Genomic DNA, 23,502 nt, shown 5'->3' on the forward strand with positions numbered 1-23,502 from the left:
ACCAAAGCTCTATCAATGTGGCTATGCATACACAATTTTAAAGATATATATACATGAATATGTGTATAAGACCCAAACATATATGTGTGTATTTATATACATATATCCACACATACATAAGTGTATATAAGCTAAACTTATATATATATGTAATCATGCATATATATAATATTTCGACAACACAGGTATGCATGAACATGCATGTATATACCCACATATACACACAGATGGATAGATGAAGAAGTATAGAAACAATTATAGATGCAGTATGTGTGTATACATAAGTATATTGCATGTGGTGTTCTCCAAGCTCTCTCAGATGATGAAAAGGCTAGTATCAGTAACGACACCCTACTAATAAGCACAACCAGAACCCAGATGTTGGTTTCTCAAATCATCTTCCACTAAATAGAATAATATCTTTAGAGAAGTGACTGGCTATAGAATTGGGATAGAGAATATTAAAGGTGACTCTTAAGCATCTTATAGTCCCATAAAGAAAGGAAGTGCTCAAAAAACAAAACAAATGAAAACAAATGATTGAGACTATGTTAAAAACACAGGAAATAATCCCAACACTAGAAGTAGAATAATTTGAGCAAAAACATAATTAATGTAATATTAGATTATAATTCAAAAATTAAATATATATGAATCAATTATAGTATAATTACAATAGTGACTGAACAAGTAAATTGGGGCAAGAAAGGTGTATCTCCTATAAAAACATAAATAATGTGTACAAATATATTTCCCTTCGGAAGATAGTATTCAATTTCTTCCCCAGCTGCAGAATGTAGGCTGGATTTAGTGATTCATCTCCAAATAACTGAAGTATAGGAAAAAAAACCCAGTAATGGTACTGTAGAGAAACCAGATACATAACCCAACCAAATGATGCACATTAAGAGCACAAGTGACATCATACAGGTATCATGGAAATGCTTGATATGATGTGACAAAGGCCACTGTATCTCTATGGTATTCTTTCCACAACTGCAAAGCTCAAGTCTCATCATGAGAAAATCACCAGAGGCTCCCAATCAGAAGATATTTTATAGATTATCTGACTGGTATTTCTTAAGATTGTCAGGGTTCTAAGGAATTTTTTTTGAAAAGATAGAAGAGCCAAGGTGGCAAATCAGAATCAGCCAGTATTTTCCAGCTTCTCTGCGACTTGGAATTGAAACACTTAAAGGTGAACTAGTTGGCAAGGTGAATGACAAAGGCAATGAACTGAAGTTCAGTGCAGAACAGTAACAGACTTGAAAAGACTGTGATTGTAGTTACTTGGACAGAATGCAAGAAGGATTCCTCAACAGCAATTCCACCGTGGTGGAAGCACTGGAACACAGAGGGAAGGAGAGAAAGAGATGTAGTGGACAAAACTGGCCTGGAATCAGATCCAGGAGAGAAAGGCACTCTGAATTCAGCTGATCTGGGAGCTACACAATGGGCTGGTGGTGTCTCAGAGATGCATCTTGTGAAGGTCGCACCCAAGCTTGCTGCTTTGGGAAACAAAAGTCCCTACATCTTCCTTTCAGCTGGAAGTCACAGCACATACTGTCACTTTGTCCTGGTCAAGGTCTACATGTGATCCTGTGTGGCCCCAGCAGAATGTCACTGAATCAAGCCCACTGAAGAACATATGCAGTGGGATTCAACTTGGTAACAAGAAGAGGGTGGAGCATTCTTTCCCTTTAAGACTGGGGGCTCGGGTGGCCGCCTGAAGGCAATCTGGACACTGAGCAGATGCACATGACTGAATGTGGGGTTATGCTTTGGGAAGCCATAGTGGTGAGCAGTGGTTGTGTAGGACCAGACATGCCGCCTCTATCCAGCGCAATTGGTTGCCTGCTCTCCAAGTGGGGTGTCCAAGGGTGCCAGAGACTCAAGATTCCTAGCAGATCTTGGCATCAATCTGCCCTTGGAAGTAGCTAATCTACACAGAAGAGTAAACTCTAGCCAACAAATGTTCCCACTCCATGCTGCCCTGTACTGGCAACCAGAGGCTACAAGTCACTCCAACAAGCTCTGATCGGAAGCGTTTCAGCTAAATGTCTGGCAAGCAACAAAGAAAAGAGGAAAGGATAAATAGCCTCCAGCCTTCCTTTCCTGAAAGGGCTGACAGCCCAAGACATGCATATAAATATAGATTGGCCTAAGTAGTGAATATTTACTCCTTTTTTATAATTTGTTTTCATTAGTATGTGTTTTCAGTATACAATCTTACAGTCACCTTAGGGAGTAGGTACATGTACTTAACATATCTTAATTCTTTTCATTCACCTTCCCTTCCCTTCTCTTGCACCCCATCTCTGGATCCCCTTCTTACATTTTCATTTCCTTTCTTTAGACTGATGTTTGACACATAATGATTACATTGTGGATAGTTAGAGGAGGGGGATGTGGAAAGAATTGAGATGTGCTCGGTACATTGTCTTGTTCTTGAATATTCACTCTTGTCCACATGTTCAAACCCATCAGCAGATATAATTCTTTCACTTTTCATTAAATTCTCTGTATCTTCTGATTGGTTCTTTTTATTTTATTATATGTGTGTGTGTGTGTTCTTTCTATTTTATTATTTGGGGGGTTTACCCTCTTTTCGTCTTTGAATATGCAAATTCTTTTATTCATATATATGTGTGTGTGTGTGTGTGTGTGTGTGTGTATGTGTGTGTGTTTTATTTTTATGTTGCCAGAGATTGAACAACTTTGGTGACTCAATCACTCAGCTACACCTTGAGACTTTTGTTTTTTATTTTGATACAAAGTTGCCCAGTCTGGATTCAAACCAGTGATCTTCCTTAGTCAGGCTCCCAAATGGCTGAGACTACAGGTGTGCAGATGCGTGCCACTGTGCCCAGTGTACATATGTACACACACACTCACATACACACACACACATGTATTTGGCATATATGTAAATAGATACAAATGGCCATCACTTTCTACTTTTCTTCTACTTTTTCCCTTTTTACTTTTTGAATATTTTAACTGTTCTGCTTTCCTCATGTTTTTCTCCATAATTGTATTTTAATCATTTTCAAAACAATTTTAAGTGATGTTATTTCTACCCTCACCATTCATGTTGATGTTAAAAATGCGGATGTCTTAGTTGGGGTGTGAATTTTGCCGTATTTCTGTATCTGGTCAAGTTCCCTTTGTTACTGTTGTTGGTAATTTTTTTTCCAGCTACACCACACATTTGTACCTTCATAACACCCTCCAGTCCCAGAACTAGCTGACAGGTTGGTTTGGGTAGGGAGGCAGGGAACACAGTATGGGGCCTCAAGAGTGGATGGGCCCCAAGCCTCCCTGAAGCAGGCCCCTGTCGTGACTTCGGCCTATGCAGTTTTGGGAAGGGTCCAGAGAGACCACTGTCCTCAGCTCGCTGCTAGGGTCCCAGAAATATCCACAGAGAGGGCCAAGACTTCAGAGAACAGCCACACTGAATAGGGTAGTGCAGGCCTGAAATCCAGCTCAGGGCCCACAGCTTGTTAGGAAGTAGGTGCAAGGCAAAGTGAAAGACACAACAGGAAACAAGGGAGGCTCAGGGTGTGCCAAGGAGCAAGACAGACCGTGCAAGAAGCCTGAGACCAGTGCCTTTGTGCCAGGCCCCCAGGAGAGTCCCAACAAAGGCTCCTGACCTGTGTATCATCCAGAGTTTGGAGATCACAGGCTGAAATAGTCTGCAGCCAGGCGTCCATAGATGTCTGTGGTCCAGAGCACATGGGCACAGCCTGAGGCCAGCAGTAGCTGGTGCAACTCAGCTTCTACACGGGTAAGCTTTTTCTCATTGATGGAGGCCTCCAGCAGGACAGATGTAGGGGGTGGCCAGGGCAGACCTTCATAGCAGTCCACAGGGAAGGGATGCGCCACAGTTGCAACTCAGCCTGCACCACTGGGTCCCACAGCAGCTCCTTAAGGCTGGCTATGGATAATGGATTGTCATACAGGCCAAGATAGCAGAGACTGGCACAGCAAGTCAAAGTGGGTAGTATGGCCAATAGCTGGGCATCAGCAAGCTGGCACTTAGCTCAAGATGCAGCAGTGTAGCCCCTGCTGCCTGCAACAGACCCTGGAAGGGTGTCAGCTTGGATGCCTGACAGGTCGTTCCCACTCAGATCCAGCTTTTTGAGGTGGGCAGCATGGGAGCTCTGTGCCAGGAACTGCAGGTCCTCAGGCACCAGAGCACAAAAGGCCAGCTCCAAACTCTCCAAGGGACTCTGCAGAGTGCACAAACAGGAAGACCTAAGGGAGGGTCCTCACATTAGGGAAGCACAGAGCAGTGGTGGGCCCACTCACCTGAGCAGTTGGTCCAGCCTGCCTGAAAGGAGAGAAGAACCCATGCTGAGCTCCCGCAGACAGGTAAAGAGGCCCATCTGAGCCAGGAAGTAGCTGAAGTTGTCCTCGCCATCCACGGAGGGCTGCCTTGAATCCCCATGTACATAATGCAGCCTCAGGCTCGCCAAGGGCTGAAAACGGGCCACATGTGGGATGATGACAGACAGGCCATGCAGGCCCAGGTTGTTGAAGCGCAGGTCCACACAGCAGAAGCAGCCTGCATCCAGAAGCTGCAGCAGGGCCACAGTGTTACACATGGGCAGGTCCTCAGCCCAGAGATCCTGGCAGCAGAGCTGAAGTGGGCTGCCTAGGCTGCTTCTGAGTGCCTCATCAAAGAATGCATAAGAGGCCCGGTTCACCTGAAAGTCACAAGAACCTCCACAGGAACAGGAACCTGCCCTTACTTGGCACTCCTAACCTGCTGCTGGGCAATGCATGTGCAGGCCACAGCTGCTGTTCAATCCCACATGCTCATGGTACCAGGGTCCTGCCACACCATCATCCAGGAGACCAGTCATATCCAGCACCCGAAGAGCATGCTTCCTGGGAGCAGGGATGGCCTGAGGCAGGGGATGAAGGGACAGGGTAAGGACACAAACCCACTCCTGCTTCCACTCCCAGCCACCTTGGGATAGAAGCAATATACCTGCTCCCATGCTGAACTCTTGCTAACCCCAGGGCCCCAGCCTAGAACCTTCTTAGGATCCACCCCCTGTACTCCCAGGCTGAAGGGCCCCTCAGGTAAGCCCATGCCTGCAGAGGGGTTGTGTGCCAGCCTCACCCTCTGGGGTGTGGAGCCAAGCAGTCAGCCCCAGGATCACAGCCTGCATGCTCTCAGTGCTGGGCCACTCCTGCAGCAGCTGCTGGAAGCTGAGCAGTGGGAAGAGCCATGTGTGTACCAGCTCAAGCAGTATGACTGTCTTCCTGTCCATGAAGGCCACCTTGAACAGCAGGGCAAAGAGTTTTCGGGGCAGCAGGGGCAAGGCCTGGCAGGCAGCTGACTGGCACTGGAGCACCTGCGGCATGCTCAGGAACACAGTGCGTTCATGGTGCTTGGCTGCTCAGTCAGCCACCTGCAGGAGACGGGCTTTCAGTGGAGAAGACCAACCCTAAGCCACCACCAGGCCCCCTCCATACACCAGTGGTGAGAAAGCCCAACATGGTGCCTGGCATAGAGTTGCGAGTCAGTAGAGGATAGTGGCACAGAGGAGCACCTCTTGGATGCCTGGACTGGCCCCATTAGACAAGGGACAAAGCCAAACCCCAGTCACCTACCTCCAATAACAGTACATAAATAGGATGGCCCCATCAATAACCTGCTTGTTTGTGTGTGCTTCTGACAGAAGGTGGTCGCTCTGCAGCGCCTCCCACTGGTAGTTCAGGCTTCCCAAATCACAAAGCTGCTTCAGAAATCCTTCTCAAAGTAGAGTCAAGCCCAACCCTCAGACCTTCCCACACCTAGAACAGGTGTATTCCCAGGAGGCCAGCAGCCACGTCATGTTTCCCTCTCTCACCCTCCTCACAGATGTCCTCAAGGGCTGTCCTTGGAATCCACCCAGCACAGACACAGCTTAATAAGCACCAGGGCCGATAAGCAAAGGAGCAGAACCCAGGAAAGAGAGTCCAGATAACGTGACCCATGAGATCAAGGACCTCGATGTGAGCCCCACAGTTAATTACTATTTTCTGAGACATCACCAGGCATAGAAACCCCTGAGAAAAAGCCTCTCACCTTTAGTGGTCCTTTCCACCTGCCTAGTCATCTCTCTCTTCCCTGGGGAACTAATGTGAGGAGAGACCAAGACTTAAATCCATGAGATACAGAAGGGCTTAGGCCAGGATTCCTCAAATGAGGCTGAGACGCTGCCAAAGCAGCATCCAAGCTGAGAAGACGCACAGACGACCCTTGAGACCATCGGGATATCTGCAACATAGGGTATCCACCCTGCAGCTGATTTTAGCCCACTACCTGTGCCCTGGGCAACTATAACACCATCATCCCCCTCTGACAGAGTGGAAAACTAAGGCCAAGGTCACGGCTCATGGAAGGGGGTGGAGACCAGTCCCACTGCAGGTCCCCTGTGCTTGCTGACCTTGTCACACACAGCAAGTCCTTATGGCACCGGTTCCTGAGAAACCCCAGTCATCCACCCTCAGCCTGGCTCTGCCATGCTCAAATCTCGCGAGGACGCTGCAGATCTCGAAATCAGGACAGACTCACTGAGCACCTGTCAAGTGAGGAAATGAAAGCAGCCAGTCTGGCTGCCAAGTGAGTTGACTCTAGGCAACGCCCACACCTGGCCTGCCGCTCTAGGGAAGACACCCCCACCAGGCTCTTCTAGGCCCCTTCTGGGGGCCTAGACCGGAAACCCCTTCCCCGTTAGACCAGCCTGCTCCTCTGACCAGGCCTTGTTGTTGTTATTTGTTTATCCATTTCTATGAAACGTTGGTGGTTGAGGAGATCACTTCAAATATGTTGGGTAGATATTCTTGCTGAGCTATACTCTCAGTCAGACTAAAAGATAATATACCTTGCTACACACTCAACACAGGCCCACCTGAACCTCAGCAAATACTTTAACTCAAAGAGTAGGAAAAACACAATCATCCAACTAATGACCAGGCCCCCAAGGAGGCAAGGGTAGAGCAGGCCTGGAGACCTAATTCTGGGTTTCCACAAGTGCAGCAACAGCAGAGGGAAAAAAACCATAAAGACTGTGGACAGTGCACCCTAAAGAGCTTTCAACAAAGGTCCCTCCAGACCATTTTAGAGCATACATTGTTGACAAAACTAGGGTGCTGCTCAGAGAAGGGAATATTCCTTATAACCACTTGATCCACTAGATGGACCCTACTGATGAGACTCACGGAAAAAGGAGAATCTTCAGGCTCTGACATAGTACGCACTGTGTCAAAAATAATCTCATCACCACCAAAGAATTAACAGGAAAACTACAACATAAAGCCAACTTGGAAATATATCCAATGAATGACCATTAAATGTATTTTCTAAGAAAGGCCCTCACATACAACTTAAAGAGACAGCCAATGCAACAAGTGTTCTAACATCAACATAGAATTAGAAGAAATATGAAAAAACAAGGCAATATGACTTCTCAAAAAGTATAATTCATAATGTAAAATAGGAAGAAAAGGTCTAAAGAAAAAATATGAGAAAAGGAAAAAATGGAAACAAAGTCTTTGTAAATAGGGAAGGGTGGAGGGATTGAATGGAGGGCTAGGAATGGGGAAAAAAATAAGAATGAAGATACATCTTGTAAAGGTACAAGATCCCAGTAATGAATGTCAACATATTGTATACCTAAAATGTACCAATAAACTTCATGAAGACAAAGTTTATAATTTTCTAGCAACTGATGATAATAACACTGAAGAGGATGAAATGCCAGAAAAAAGTTCAAAAGAAGCTGGGAACTGTGGCATAAGTCTGTAATTCAGCTACTCAGGAGGATGAGACTGGAAGATTACAACTTTGCAGCCAGCCTAGGCAATTTATCAAAACAAAACAAAACAAAAGAGTTGGGGATATAGTTCAATTGTACAGTACCAAAGGGTTCGATATTCAGCACAAAAAAATCCAAAATTATTTTTTAAAAGATCAGTGATTTCCACAACAGTACAGAAAAAACAATTGAATTAAAGGAGACAATACAGGTATAAAGAAGAAAGTCAATACAGAGAAAATTTTTAAAAATTAAGAGAATCTTCAAAATGAAAAACCCAATAAATAAAAAAAATCTCAGTTGAAATCCTTATCAATAGACTGGGTCAAACAAAAGATAGAATTTTAGGGCTTGACAACAAGATTGAGGAATTACCTCATTAATATAGAAATAATAAAAAATCAATTATGAAGAAACCAGACAAGATCTCTAGGACAAAGTTAAAAAAAAAACAATTTAAAGAGTCTTTGGAATATAAGAGGGGACAGAATGCAGCCTAAAGCTATAGAAGATACAGTACCAAAGAAGTTCTCAAATCTTTAGAAAGATACACATTTCCGGTTACAGGAGGCATTTAGAACTTCAAACAGATATGAAAAGAAAAGAATTTCCTCCATGACATACTGTAGTTAAAATGTCAAGAGCATGGAGGAAAGAAATGATATTGAAAGTTGCAAGAGGAAAAATACAGAAATCACTTACAGATGCAGCCTCATCTAAATAACATTATTTTCAGCAGAAACTAAAGGCCATGAGGAATAGTGTATTTCAAGCTCTGAAAAAAAACACCTGCCAACCTAGATTACTATATTCAGGAAAAGTATCCTTCAGAATTGAAGGAGAAATAAAAACTTTCCAAGATAAAAATTAAATTCATAACTACTAAGGCAGCATTTCAGGAAAAAAGGAATCCTATGCAGAGAAGAGGAAGAATAGAAAATGAGAATTAGGAAAGAATTAAACATTAGACAAAAAATAAAAAAATAATAGGAATCATTATGTATCTTTCAATAATAATCTTGAGTGTAAATGGTCATAATTATAATTCTATAATTAAAAGACACAGAGTGGTGGGTTGGATTAAAGAACAAGATACAATTATTTGTTGCTTAAAGAAACATACCTCACTGGCAACATACACAAACTAAAAGTGAAAGGATGGAAACAGAAATCCTATGAATAAAACTGGATTCCAAAAGCAAACAAATATAACTGTACTTATATCCAATAAATGAGGATTCAAGATGAAATTGGTCAAAAGAGACAAATATAGACACTACTGGTAAAGGTAAAAATTCACAAAGAGGATGCAGTAATTGTAAATGTATATGCACCAAAATGTGGCACTGTCAATTTCACAAAACAGTGACTACTGCACAAAAAGGGGCAGATAGGCTTCAATACAATTATAATAAGAGATTTAAATATCCCACTATTGCAAAGAAGTCATCCAGAAAATATCAACCATAAACAGACGTGTTAACTACAATCTAAATTAAATGGACTTAACAGACATCTGCAGACTATTCTATCCAACAGTTACAGAAAACACATTCTTTTCTGCAGGTCATGATACCTTCTCCAAAATAGACCATACTGTAGGCCACAAAGAAAGTCTTTAAAAATAAAATATACTGAAGTAATTCCATGCATCTTACCAGATCACAGTGGAATTAACTGCAAAAGAGACTACAGAAACTATAAAAACACATGGAAATTGAACTATATGCTTTGAACAATCAGAGAGCCAGTCATTGAAGAAATCTAAGTAGAAATTTAAAAATTACTAAAAATAAGATAAAAGTGGAAATGCAAAATATCAACATCTGTTAAACACAATGAATACAGCTTTAAAGGTAATTTTATAACTATGTGTGGCCACATTAAAACATCAGAGAGATCTCAAACAAATAATGATACATATCAAGGCTTTAGAAAAGCAGAACAAACCAAACCCAAGACTGCTATTAGGAAAGAAATAAAAATGGTCACTGGTGATGTTGCACATTTTTTCTTATGTTTATTTGCTGCTTTTACTTCTTTGTCTGAGAAATGTCTGTTCATTTCAGATGCCCATTTTTGAATTGGGTCTTTAAATTTGGGGAGTCTGACTTTTTTAACTTCTTTGTATATTTTAGATAGTAGTCCTTTGTCAGAGGTACTGCTGCTAAAAATTTTTTCCTACATCATCACTAGTCATTTGAGAAATGCAGATGAAAACAATGCTGAGATTCCACCTCACCACAGAAAGAATGGCTGCTATCAAGAAATCAACCAAAAACAAATGTTGGAGGGGCTGTGGGGAGAAAGGAACCCTTCTCCATTGTTGGTGGGGGTGCAGACTGGTGCAAACACTGTGGAAATCAGTATGGAGATACCTCAAAGAACTAGGACTGGAAGTCCCATTTGACCCAGCTATTCCCCTACTGGGTATCTTCCCCAAAGAATTAAAGGAATCATACCACAACAGCGATATATGTGCACCCATGTTTATAGCGGCACAGTTCGTAAGAGCTAAAGCTTTTAAACAGCCCAAGTGCCCACCAACTGGAAACTGGATAAAGAAGATGTGTTTTTTTTTTAATAAAATGGAGTACTACTTAGCCATAAAGAATGAGAAACTAGAGTCATTTATAGCTAAAGGGATGCATATTGAGGCCATACTCAAGTGAAATAAATAGGACACACATGTGTAAATACAGAATAGTTTCTCTAGTGTGAGAGACTGAAAGTGTAAATAAGGATTAAAATGAATAATTGATAATGGGAAATAGGAAGAGAAGGTCCAAAGGGGTAGAGGAAGTGGGAGGAGAAGGGGAAAGGAATGGAGGGAAAGGAAAAATTATGAGAAAAGGAAAAAATTGAATCAAAGTCTTTGTAAATAGAGAGGGATGGAGGGGGTGAAGGGAGCACAGGTAATGGGGAAAAAATAAGAACCAAGATACATCACGTAAAGGTACAAGTATCCAATGATAAATGTAAATGTATTGTATACCTAAAATGTACCAATAAAAGAATCTAAGGAAAAACAATGGTCACTGTCAAAATAAATCAACAGGGAATAAAAGAACTCTACAAAGGATAAATGAAGCAAGATCAAAGAACAATGGTTCTTTGAATAAATATACAAGATTGATAACCCTTTAGTATGACTAGCCAAAAGAGAGAGAAGACTCAAATTAATAATACTGGAGTTGAGCAAGGGGTTATTACAGCAGATAACACTGAAATCCAAAGGATGATTAATGACTTTTGAAAATTTATACTTCAACAAACTGAAAATCTGCACAGAAAAAAAATTTGTGAGACACATGAAACCTACCAACATTGAATCATGAGGACATTAAAATCTAAACAGATCAATACTAATCGGTGAGATTGAAACAATAATAAAAAGGTCTCCCAACAAAGAAAACTCTAGGACTAGAATAATTTCCTGCTGAACTTTACCAGACTTTTAAAGAAACAACACCAATGTTTTTCAAACTATTCTATGAAACTGAAAGGAAAGATAAACTGTCAATATCATTCTACAAAGTTAGTATCATCCTGATATCAAAATCAAATAAGGACACAACAGAAAAGTAAAAAAATATATTCTTTATGAACATAAGTATACATAGCCTCAATGAAATCTAATTCAACTGCACATTAAAAATATAATGCACCATGATCAAGTTGTTTTCATTCCAAGGATGCAAAGATGGCTCAAAACATGCAAATCTATAAACATAATACACCACATAAACAGAATCAAGGATAAAAAACACAAGATCATCTCAATAGATGCAGAAAAAGCCTCTGATAACATTCAACATATCTTCATGATAAAAACCCTGAAGAAACTATGTATAGATAGATAATATCCCAACATAATAAAGTTTACAGATGACAAATCCATAGCCAACGTCACACTGACTGAAAAATTAAAAATATTTTCTCTAAAACCAAGAACAAGGATGTCCATTCTTATCACTTCTTCTCAATATAGTACTGGAATTTTTAAAGCAATTAGGCAAGAGAAAGAAATAAAAGTGATACCAAAAGAAAAGGAAGAAGTAAAATTATCCCTATTTGCATGATATGGAACTTTTACTTAGAAGACCATGAAGACTACACCAGAACACTTTTAGATCTGGTAACAACTCACCAAAGTAGAACACAAAACAACATAAAAATTAATAGCTTTCCTATACATCTAACCTAACCCACTGAGAAAGAAATCAGGAGAATAGTTCCCTTTACAATATCTTCTAAATATTATCTAGAGCTTAATACTGTGAATTGCACTGCTGTAAAATACAGATAATAACTCTAAATAATAAAGCTAACCAAAGAATTAGAAAGCTCTACAGTGAGAATTACAGAACACCGAAGAAAGGAATTGAAGAAGAAACCAGAAGAGGGAAAGACTTTCTATGTTCATGAATGGGCAGAATTAACATTGTTGACATGGTCATATTACCAAAAGCTACCTACAGATTTGATGGAGTCCTCATCAAAATACTGACATTTTTAAAAGAAATAGAAAAATCAATCTTAAAATTAATATGGAAACACAAAAGTCCCAGAATAGCCAAAACAATCCCGAGGTAAAAAAAGTGATGCGCGAGACATCACAATGCCCGATTTCAAAAATATACTATAGAGCCATAGTGACAAAAACAGTATGCTGGCCTGAAAACAGGTGAGGGGAGCAATAGAAATGAATAAAGGATGCAGAAAGAAACCCACACACATTAAACCATCTAATTTCTGACAAAGATGCCAATAATACATGTCTCAAAGTCTTTATTATTCTTTCATCACAGCAAACCAGAGTGAGTAATGAACAAAGTTAATATATGTACAGTACCTGCGTTGTATCGTTCACAAGAATAGTAAATGGCAGAGACTATGTTAGACCTCAGGTTAAGAAGAATCAATTAAAAATTACAGTTGTAACAACTTTTAGGTATACATTGTATATATTCTGGACCAGTAAACCTGGAGAAAAAAGTAAAATGAGAGTAATATAGGCAGGAAAGAAAGGAAAGCAATGAAAGAAAAAGTGTAAGCTAATGTAATAGAAAATTCAAATATTCTATCAAAAATTACAAATAAACTAACAATATAAATTTCTCTTTAAAATTCTCAAATTTTTAGAGAATGAAAACACAGATCCGTTTATAACAAAATATAACCAAAAATTGGTCATGTTTTAAAATTTAAATAATGTACAAGTAATAACTTATCAACACAAGGGAATAATAATTGCATTCAATGAGATAATATTTTGCTTTAAATGTTAATAAAAAACTGATATATCAAAATGAATGGACTATAGGTAATGCAGTCATTCAAAGGAAAACCTATGTTTTATGTCCTTATATTAGAAATAAAGGACATTGATTAGAAAATCAGTTATATAATTATTTATCTGAAGACATTAGAGAAACAGTAACCAAATTAACCTAATGAAACTAGAAGAGAAATAATAAAGGAATAGAGATATTTGAAAGAACAAATTTAAAACAGAAAAGACGAAACAAAAGATTACTTTTTTATTTTTTATTTTTATTTTTATTTTTGGTACTGGGGCTCAAACTCAGGACCCTGAACTTGTGAGGCAGGCGGTGGCACCATTGAGCTAAATCCCCAGCAAAGATTACTTTTTTAAAAAAATTCTTTTATTGGTACATTGTACGCATACAACACAATTACATTTCTCATTGGGAACTTGTACCTTTACATGATGCATCTTGGTTCTTATTTTTTCCCCACTCCTAGCCCTCCCTTCACCCCCTCCACCCTTCCCTATTTACAAAGACTTTACTTCCATTTTTTCCATTTCTCAGCATTTTTCCTTTCCCTTCTTTCCTTCTTTCCTTTCCCCTGCCCCTCCCACTACCCCTACCCCTTTGGACCTTTTCTTCCTATTTTGCATTATGGATTTTTCATTCTAATCATTGGTACATTTTAGGTATACAATATAATGACATTCATCATTGGAAATTTGCACCTTTACATAGTCTCTCATGGTTCTTATTTTTCACCTTTGCCCAGCCCTCCCTTCAACCCCTCCAGTCCTCTCTATTTACAAAGATTTTGTTCCTATTTTTCCATTTTCTCATACTTATCCCATTCCCTTCTATCCTTTCCCCTAGCCTTCCCACTTCCTTCCCCTTTGCCCCTTTTCTTCCTATTTCACATTACCTATTATACCTTTGGTCCTTATTTACACTTTCAGTTTCTCACACCAGAGAAACTATTTGGTATTTATACATGTGTGTCCTATTTATTTCACTTAAGAGTATTGCCTCAATGTGCATCCACTTAGCTATAAATGTCTCTAATTACTCATTTTTTATGTCTGAGTAGTACTCCATTTTATAAAAAACCCACATTTTCTTCACATGTGAGGGGTAACAAAGAAGGAAGAGTTAAAGGTGATATCCAGGTTTTTGTCTAGTTTAAAGAGGTGCCTAAAAACTGTGCTCTCTCAGTTCCCCAAAAGCCCCAAATCCAGTTAAGCCCAGTATACTTCCCAGACCCTAAATTCTGATTTTCAACAGCTTAATGTCCATTTGTGTTGACTAAATCATTTAATGAGATCCCTAGTGCAGTTCCTGTTTCAGCCTACTTGATAACAAAGTGCATCCCCATCCAGATGTAAGTTCATAAATTCAATTGTGACAATTTGCCTCGTCTCTAACCCTGAGTTCCTGAAAGTGTCACTTAGTCATTTTCTGGTCAACCATAATGTGTCTTGGGATCAAGACTCAGTACCTTGATGTCAATGACTAACCACAGAAAAAATGGAAGAGAAATAACAATAACAAACAGAAAAAGCAATAATATCGAGGACCTGCACCTTCAGAAGGTCTTGACAAGGAAGAGACCTCTATCCAATCACCATATTAAAAACAAAAACAGGGGGTGGGGATTTAGCTCAGTGGTGCCGCTGCCTGCCCATCAAGCACAAGATCCTGAATTCAATCCCTGGTACCAAACAAACAAACAAACAAACCAAAAACAACACCTCAGGAAAAGAAGGACTTTCATGCGAATTATGTCTTTTGTTATTGTAGTTGTTCATATGAATATTTAAAAAACATCTAATTTTACATTTATGTTCAAATCTTCTATCCAGTAGTTCATAACAAAAAGTAATACTGTAAGTTACTTTTCATTATAATCTACATGCGCTTTCTCCAATGCCATAGCAAAATGTTGACCAAAGATCCATGTAGAATTATTAAATAAAAAGTGGAGCTCCCTGCCTCCATCCCAAGCTCCTAGGGCAGAGAAGCTGATCCGGTCCCAGCACCCAAAAGGAAGCTCCCCTGCTGCCATCCCAAGGTCCTAGGGCACAGAAGGTGAGCCTCCTGGGCGCCAGAAGCACCCCCTCCCATGGAAATGAGAAGACACATAAGCAAGCCTCAGAAACAGACTTCTGGATCATCTACAGCAACCCCAAAGGGAAACGAGATGGAACACTCTGATACTCAACCACCTGGACTCTCTGAACTGGCAACAAAAGAGGATCTGGGAAAAATGAAATCAGAAATAATTACTCAGATAACAGCAAAGATTGTGCTCATGGTGCAAGACATGATTAACAAATCTAGAGAGGACACAGATTAAAAAAATAGAGGATCTGAGGAACATGATGGAATCCCAACATAGGAAACAAATGGAATCCATAAAACAGATACAAACAGATTTCCAAGAGATTAAAAACTCCATAGAAAGTCTGTGCAGCAGAATGAACCAATGTGAGGATAGAATTTCAGATATAGAAGATAAGATTGCAATTAGTGAGGAGGAAAAGAAAAATTGCTTTAAAATTGTAAGGGAACATGAGAAATCAATCCAGCAGCTGCTAGACGATGCGAAGAAGAATAACCTAAGACTGATTGGAGTCAATGAAGAAACAGGAGAGAGTGCAGATGACATAATAAAACTGTTCACAGAAGTGATGGCAGAAAACTTCCCAAGGAGGGGAAAAGAACTTGACATACAGATAAGTGAGGCATATAGGACTCCAGCTAGCCTTAATCAAAAAAAATCTACACATAGGCATATAATAGTTAGGATTCCAGAAATCCAACAGAAGAACAAAATTCTACAAGCAGTGAGAGAAAAGAAACAAATCACATACAAAGGAAAGCCCATCAGAATCACAGCAGACTTCTCAATGCAAACCCTCAAGGCAAGAAGAGCTTGGAGTGATGTAATTCAAGCCCTAAAGGAAAACAGCCTCCAACCCAGATTGATGTACCCTGCAAATCTATCTTTCAAAATTGATGGAGAAATAAGATACTTTCATGACAAAGAGCACCTCAGGAACTTCATGAATACCAAACTGGCACGCCAAAAAATTTTAGACAATACCCTAGGAAAAGACAGTGAGGATCACAACCCCAGGAAACCCAGCAGAATGAATCCATTGGGCGTGACAAACTAAATGCAAAGGGGGAGAATCCAACAAAAAGAAAAAGTCATCACAAGGCTTTTAAAACTTTCAACTTCATCTCCCTAATGAGTGTATAATTCAATCTTATTACTGTACTGATTAGTATTTTTCTGATTCTAGAGTTGCACACCTTTCCTTGTGCTATACTGGCTATTTATCATCTTCTTATATCTACATTTTAATTGGGTTGTCTATTAATGAGCTCTAAGAATTCTTTATATATTCTGGCCATAGGTTATATGTATTGTAAATATGGTCTGTTTAAGGACTACTTTTCATTTTAACGATGTCATTTAAAGTTCTAAATTTTGATTGAATCCCATTTATCAATTTTTTTCTTTTGCACATCATGTTTTTTGTATCCTAGGTAGTTCTTGCCTACCCTGAATTCATCAATATTTTCCCTTATAATTTCTTCTTAAAGTTTTATACTTTTAGGCTTTCTTATTTAGGTTCATAGATCCCTTTAAGTTATTTTCATGTATGGAAATAAAGGGTTGAGGTTATTTTTTTATATACAGATACCAGGTGTTCCAGTGCCATTTGCTGCAAACACTATCTCTTCCTAGGCTCTTGAATCGAGTTTATATTCTATAAAATGCTAATGTTAAATAATCTTTCAATACTCAGTGGACCATATATGTGTGGTTCTATTTCTAGATTCTCTGTTTTATTCAAACGATCTATATGTCTTTCCTTACACCAACACTGCCTTGATTACTGTAGCTTCAGAAGAAGTCTTAAAATTAGGTACTAAACATCTTCCAACACTGTTTTTGTTTTGTTTTTTTAACTTTTCTAGGTCCTTTGTACTCCTACATAACTTTTAAATTTCAATATCCAATTCTTCATTTTTAGCAAGTATACACAGACCTGAATTTTTATATATACCTTGTGTTTTCTAATTCTGCTAAATTCAAGTACAAGTTCTAGGGGCTCTTAGAGATTTCTTAGTATTTTCTCTGTAGATGATCATTTCATCTACATATAAAGATTTTGCTTCTGCCATGCCAATCCTATCCTGGTTGTGTCATTTTATTGCCAGACTATTTTGGTAGGGACTAGGTTTCAAAGGTTAATGGACAGATAAAGAGTAAGCATATCTGCCCTTGTTCCCCACCTTAAGGAGAAAGCATTGTATCTTCTCCATTCATGCAAGGCATTCTCGGTGGAAGTATGGAGTACATGTCTTTAATCTGTTGAGAAGGTTCTGTTCTACTTCTAGTCTCCTGATAGCTTTTACCATGAACAGCTGTAGAATTTAGTCCAATACTTTTTCTCCAATTAGTGACAGGATCATATGGCTTTTTCCTTTCCTCTGTTAAAATGATGACTTTTGGGGGTGGATCTTCCAATGCTGAACCAACACTGCCATCCCTATAACAAAACCACTTTCTACATACTGCCAGATCTGACTTCCAATAGTTTGTTGTGTTAAATTTCTATCTATGTTCATACTTTTTCCTTCTATTATCTTTATCCAGTTTTAGGATTAGCACAAAGTTGAGTTCCTAAAATGAGGGGAGAAGTGTTCCTTCTTTTTTCTGCTCTAATTGTTTGATATAATTTATCAGTTAAAATGTTTATGAGCCTGCTGTTGTCATACAGGTAGGTTTTCAAGCTAGAAATATACTTTCTTTAATAGGTGCTATTCAAATTTGATCTTTCCTCCAGGGTTAGTTTCATTAATTTGTCTTCCAAGGTACTTCTTAGAAGTTGTCAAATTTATTTCAAAAAAGATTTTTGTAATATGCTTTCTATATCCTTTTAAATTCTGTAAAATCTGTGGTAATGTCTCCTAGATCTTAATATTGTAATTTAAAAAATGTATAACTGATATTGTGTAACAGGAAGAAAAGGTCTAAAAGACCAGGGGAATTGTGAGGGGTAGGGGAAGGGAAAAAAGGGAAAGGGAAAAATATGAAAAGAGGAAAAAATGGAAACAAGTTCTTTGCAAATAGGGAAGGGTGGAGGGGGTGAAGGGAGGGCAAGGGAAGGGAAAAAAACAAGAACCAAGATACTCATGTAAAGGTACAAGATCCCAATGATGAATGTAACTGTATTTTATACCAAAAATGTACCAATAAACTTAATGGGAAAAAAATAAATAAAAAAGAAAAAAAGAAAAATAAATAAATATAAAGGAAGTTGGTTGATTGTATAGCTGTGCAATGCAGAGGGCTTGAAATTCCCATGTTAAGATGTACTGATAATGTAAAATAAACAGCATCATTTTGAAGACATGTTATGAACAACGAAGGTAAAGTATCTCTTTGGGTGTTTGTTTTTTTTTTTTAGTGCTGGGGATCGAACTCAGGTCCTTGCGCTTGCTCAGCAGGTGGCGAAACCACTGAGCTAAATGCCTGGCCCTAGGTAAAGTATCTCTTTAATGTTTTTTTATTGAGTACATGTGTTAAATGTTAATATTTAGAATACATTGGGTTAAAAAACTATATTATTGATAATTCCACCCATTTCATTTTACTTTTTAATGTGGCTTTTAGAAAGTTTAGAATTACATATGAGGCTTTATTATATTTCTATTAGACATTATTATTTTACACTAGAGCATTTCAAATAACAGGGTTGTAATGTCATTTACTACTTGGTCTCTCCTTTAGCCTCATTGTTCTAAAGGAAATTGCTGTTTTAAAATAGTTGGACTATATTAAAATGTCTGAGAGGGTTCCTCATTTACTAGGAATGTTTTTGAAGTTCAAATCTGCTGTCATGTTTTTTCAGATACCAAAATATGATATAAATAATTTTTATTAGCTGCACTTGGCACCATTAGTAATTGTCAGCACATATGAAGACAGGTGACTTAGGCAAGTGGTGGAAACACAGGGGAGACACTTCATTTTTTCACTTACTACTCTAAATTTTCCTCCTTTTCAATTAGCACAAGCAATCATCTTGATATAGTCAAGATGATGCAGCCCAACTTGACTGCATATGCTAATGATGATATTAATTCAGACTGTGAGATTTCCTATGGAGATTAAATTACCTTTGAAATTCTCCAGCTAAAACAGCATGATTTACTTTTCTACTCTGTTCTTGACCCTGATTCTTTTTTTTTTTAATTAAATTCTTTTATTGGTACATTGTAGGGATACAACACAATTACATTTCTCATTGGGAATTGTACCTTTACATAATGCATCTTGGTTCTTATTTTTTCCCCATTCCTAGCCCTCCCTTCACCCCCTCCACCCTTCCCTATTTACAAAGGCTTTACTTCCATTTTTTCCATTTCTCAGCATTTTTCCTTTCCCTTCTTTCCTTTCCCCTGCCCCTCCCACTACCCCTACCCCTTTGGACCTTTTCTTCCTATTTTGCATTATCGATTATTCATTCTAATCATTGGTACATTTTAGGTATACAATATAATGACATTCATCATTGGAAATTTGCACCTTTACATAGTCTCTCTTGGTTCTTATTTTTCATCCTTCCCCAGCCCTCCCTTCAACCCCTCCAGTCCTCTCTATTTACAAAGATTTTGTTCCTATTTTTCCATTTTCTCATATTAATCCCATTCCCTTCTATCCTTTCCCCTAGCCCTCCCACTTCCTTCCCCTTTGCCCCTTTTCTTCCTATTTCACATTACCTATTATACATTTTAGTCCTTATTTACACTTTCAGTTTCTCACACCAGAGAAACTATTCGGTATTTATTCATGTGTGTCCTATTTATTTCACTTAAGAGTATGGCCTCAATGTGCATCCACTTAGCTATAGATGTCTCTAATTTCTCATTTTTTATGTCTGAGTAGTACTCCATTTTATAAAAAAACCACATTTTCTTTATCCAGTCTCCAGTTGATGGGCATTTGGGCTGTTTCCAAGTTTTAGCTATTACAACCTGTGCTGCTATGAACATGGGCGCACATATATCACTGTGGTATGATTCTTTTAATTCTTTGGGGAAGATCCCCAGCAGTGGAATAGCGGTTGACCCCGATTCTTAGTGATGTGATTTCTTCTGGAGGAAAATGCATCTGAATGGCTTTGTGGTACACTGTAAGTCCAATACCAACAAAGATGAATAATGTTTTCTTTTTGTCACCTGCTCTGCCATTCATTTAGCTATCTTCAGGAACTGTAGACAGAAAAGAATTAGGATTGCTAGTGACATTTTCTCTTGTTACTAGTCCTAAACAAACTGGAGATTTGTTTGAAAGTTGAGATTTTTCTTCACTTTGGTAAAGCTTGTGAGACCCAGAAAAATTATAGCTACCTTGACTAGGTGTACCACTGCAGATGAGGCTTTGTCTTTACCAAAGTTGTCTATCTCTGGGATACCTTCGGGACCTTGCGCTTGTGAGGCAGGCACTGGTACTACTGAGCTAAATCCCCGGCCTATTGTTTGGATATTTAATTCACTCTGCTATTAGAGTTTATTCACAAATCTACAATTCCATAGATACTAGGTAATGCTTAGGTTTCACTTTTTAATTTGGCCCCACCTAGCTCCACTCATGACATTATTGTGAATTGACCCCCTTTTTAAGAAGCAAAAGAATGGGGAAAAATAAGAACCAAGATACATCATGTAAAGGTGCGGGATCCCAACGATGAATGTAACTGTATTGTATACCTAAATTGCACCAATAAACTGAATGGAAAAAAAAGAAAGAAAATTCAAAATATGAACATCATCTATGTTAAATGTTCATTCCATGTTAATATAAGCTTCTACATGCCTAAATAAATTCAAAATGTATACTTCCAAATCAGATTAGGTCACTCTAAATGCTCTGTGGAGTTATTCCAGGAAATTATTGAGCATGTCATTTCTGAAAATGTGTATTAAATATCTAATATGAGTATTTAATAAGCCTTTGAGCATTATGTAGTATGCTAGTGGGTTTTCCAAAGCTGGCTATATTCTATCATTCCCCCTCTCCATTTAATCATTTTTAAATTGAACTGAGATATAAAACCTTATATTTCAATACCTTATATATATATTGAGCTATGAGTTACATAACACACAACTCACACATTTAAACTGAGCAATTGAAAGTTTTTAGCTTATACCCTAAGTCATGTAATCATTGCACCCCGCACCAGTCACTTACCATTCTCCTAACACCCCAACCCTGAAAAATCAATAATTTGTTTTGTTTTCTTGAGAATTGAACTCAGGGTCTTCCCATTGAACTAATTCCTGGGGTTTTTTATCTTTTTACTCTAAGATAATGACTCAGGAAAATTGATTTGTTACAAATTTGTCTATTTGGAACATTTCATATCCATGGCACCATAAAATGTATGGCCATTTGTGGGCTGGATTCTGATATTTAGCAAGTTTTCAAAGTTCATTTATATTATTCTATGAAGCAGTACTTTTTTCTTTTTATTATAATATAGCATTCCATTGCATTGACGTGAAAATTTTGTTTATGCACTGAGCAGTTTGTGGACTTTGGGTTGTTTCCATTTCTGGGTCACCCTAAAGATTTGCTGCTATGAACATTCATATGCAAGTCTTTGCAGGTACATTAGCTTGTTGGGGCCTTTGACAACATTATATTTAACATTTTGGAAAACTCTCAAATTGTCTTCCACAGTGGATCCACCATTTTATATTCCCAACAATAATATATAATTTTTCTAGTCTTTCCATACTATAGACGAAACTTGTTATTTTACATTTTTAAAATTTTAGCCATCCTAATAGTGTGATACTGTACCTCATTTTTAATATAAATATATAGTTTAGTGCATATTAATTTTACAATATATTGGTTTTAGTGTGGTATTTCCATGCATGTGTGACATACATCATTGTGATTTGGATTTGCATTTCCTTCATGAATAATTATGCTTATCATCTTTTTATGTGCTCATTGACCATTTATTTAACCATCTTTAAAGAAATAGCTTTTCAGTTCTCTGCCATTCTCCGGGCCAAGGCTCCCACTTTAACCCCGACAGGCCGATAGTCATCACAGTCCCCCCAGCCTCATACGGACGAAAGCCAGTGACTGAGTGTCTACTTTCATAGAAGTCTAAAGTTAAATGAGAACTTGAGGGCCCAGCTTTGGAGAACCTTTGTAGAAATCAGGCCTCACTGGAACCCTGAGCAGAGGGTGGACAACTACTTCTCAGGAACTCAGGAAACTCATGCGTCAGAAAAGGTGACTCATAAATAAACCAAAAGAATATGGCTGCACAGATATCAGAATCTGATCAGATAAAACAGTTTAGGGAATTCCAGGGAACCTACAATAAACTTACAGAAACCTGCTTTTTGGACTGTGTTAAAGACTTCACAACAAGAGAAGTAAAACCTGAAGAGATCATCTGTTCAGAACATTGCTTATAGACATATGTAAAAATGACACAAAGAATATCCATGAGATTTCAGGAATACCATATTCAGCAGAATGAGGCCCTGGCAGCCAAAGCAGGACTTCTTGGCCAGCCCCGATAGAGAAGTCCCAGTGGCTGAACTCTGGGTGGAGGCTGCCATGGCTGTTGGACTGGGAAAGAAGACTCATCAAGTGGAATCCCTGGAAGTGGTGGGCACCATGTTGAACCATCTGTCATGACTATTTGGCAAATGGAAACCATTGGAAAAACAAAATTGCTGTTCACCAGGAATAATCAAAATAGAGGATCTTATTGTTCAGTGAAAATAATAAGGTGCAACATTAAGATTGTGACCTTAAGATTCAGTAGCTTGGTAACTTAATTAGAAAAATAAGCCACTGTTTCTTCAACTGTGACTGTTAATTTTAAAGCAAAATATGTGTTCAATCATGTAAGAGAAAAACATTACTGAAAGAGAAATAAATGGGAATATCACTGAGCAAAAAAAGAAGAAATAGCTTTTCAAATTCTTTACTGTTTTAAAATTGTTTTCTTTTTGTTACAGAATAATTATATATATATGAGTAGTATTTTATATATATCCTAATTAAAGATTATTTATAAGTATATGATTTGCAAAAGTTTTCTTCCATTATGTCAATTTTTTTCTTGTGATTATCCTTTTGATAACAAAGGTTCTAAATTTTTCTGAAATACAATTTACCTATTTTTTTCTTTTGTCATCTTTGCTTTTGTGCCATATTTATGAAATCATAACTAACTCAAGGTCACAAACTTACTCTATGTTTTCAAATAAGAGATTTATAGTTTTATTGTTTTCATAATTAGGGATTTCATACATTTGAGTTAGTTTTTTATATATAAGGTTCCATTTTAATTCTTTTA

At 38.2% G+C, this 23,502-nt stretch overlaps 2 pseudogenes; one reads left to right on the forward strand and one right to left on the reverse strand.

Annotated features, from left to right (window-relative positions):
• Positions 1–3,678: 3,678 nt before the first annotated feature.
• LOC101705480 (leucine-rich repeat-containing protein 14-like) lies at positions 3,679–6,598 on the reverse strand (annotated as a pseudogene).
• Positions 6,599–22,315: 15,717 nt separating this feature from the next.
• LOC101717150 (mitochondrial import inner membrane translocase subunit Tim9 pseudogene) lies at positions 22,316–22,850 on the forward strand (annotated as a pseudogene).
• The last annotated feature ends 652 nt before the right edge of the window (positions 22,851–23,502 follow it).

This window comes from Heterocephalus glaber, unplaced genomic scaffold (genome assembly GCF_053883595.1).
Source record: "Heterocephalus glaber isolate CG9 unplaced genomic scaffold, H.glaber_assembly_v1.0 deba00001764, whole genome shotgun sequence".
NCBI lineage: Eukaryota > Metazoa > Chordata > Mammalia > Rodentia > Bathyergidae > Heterocephalus > Heterocephalus glaber.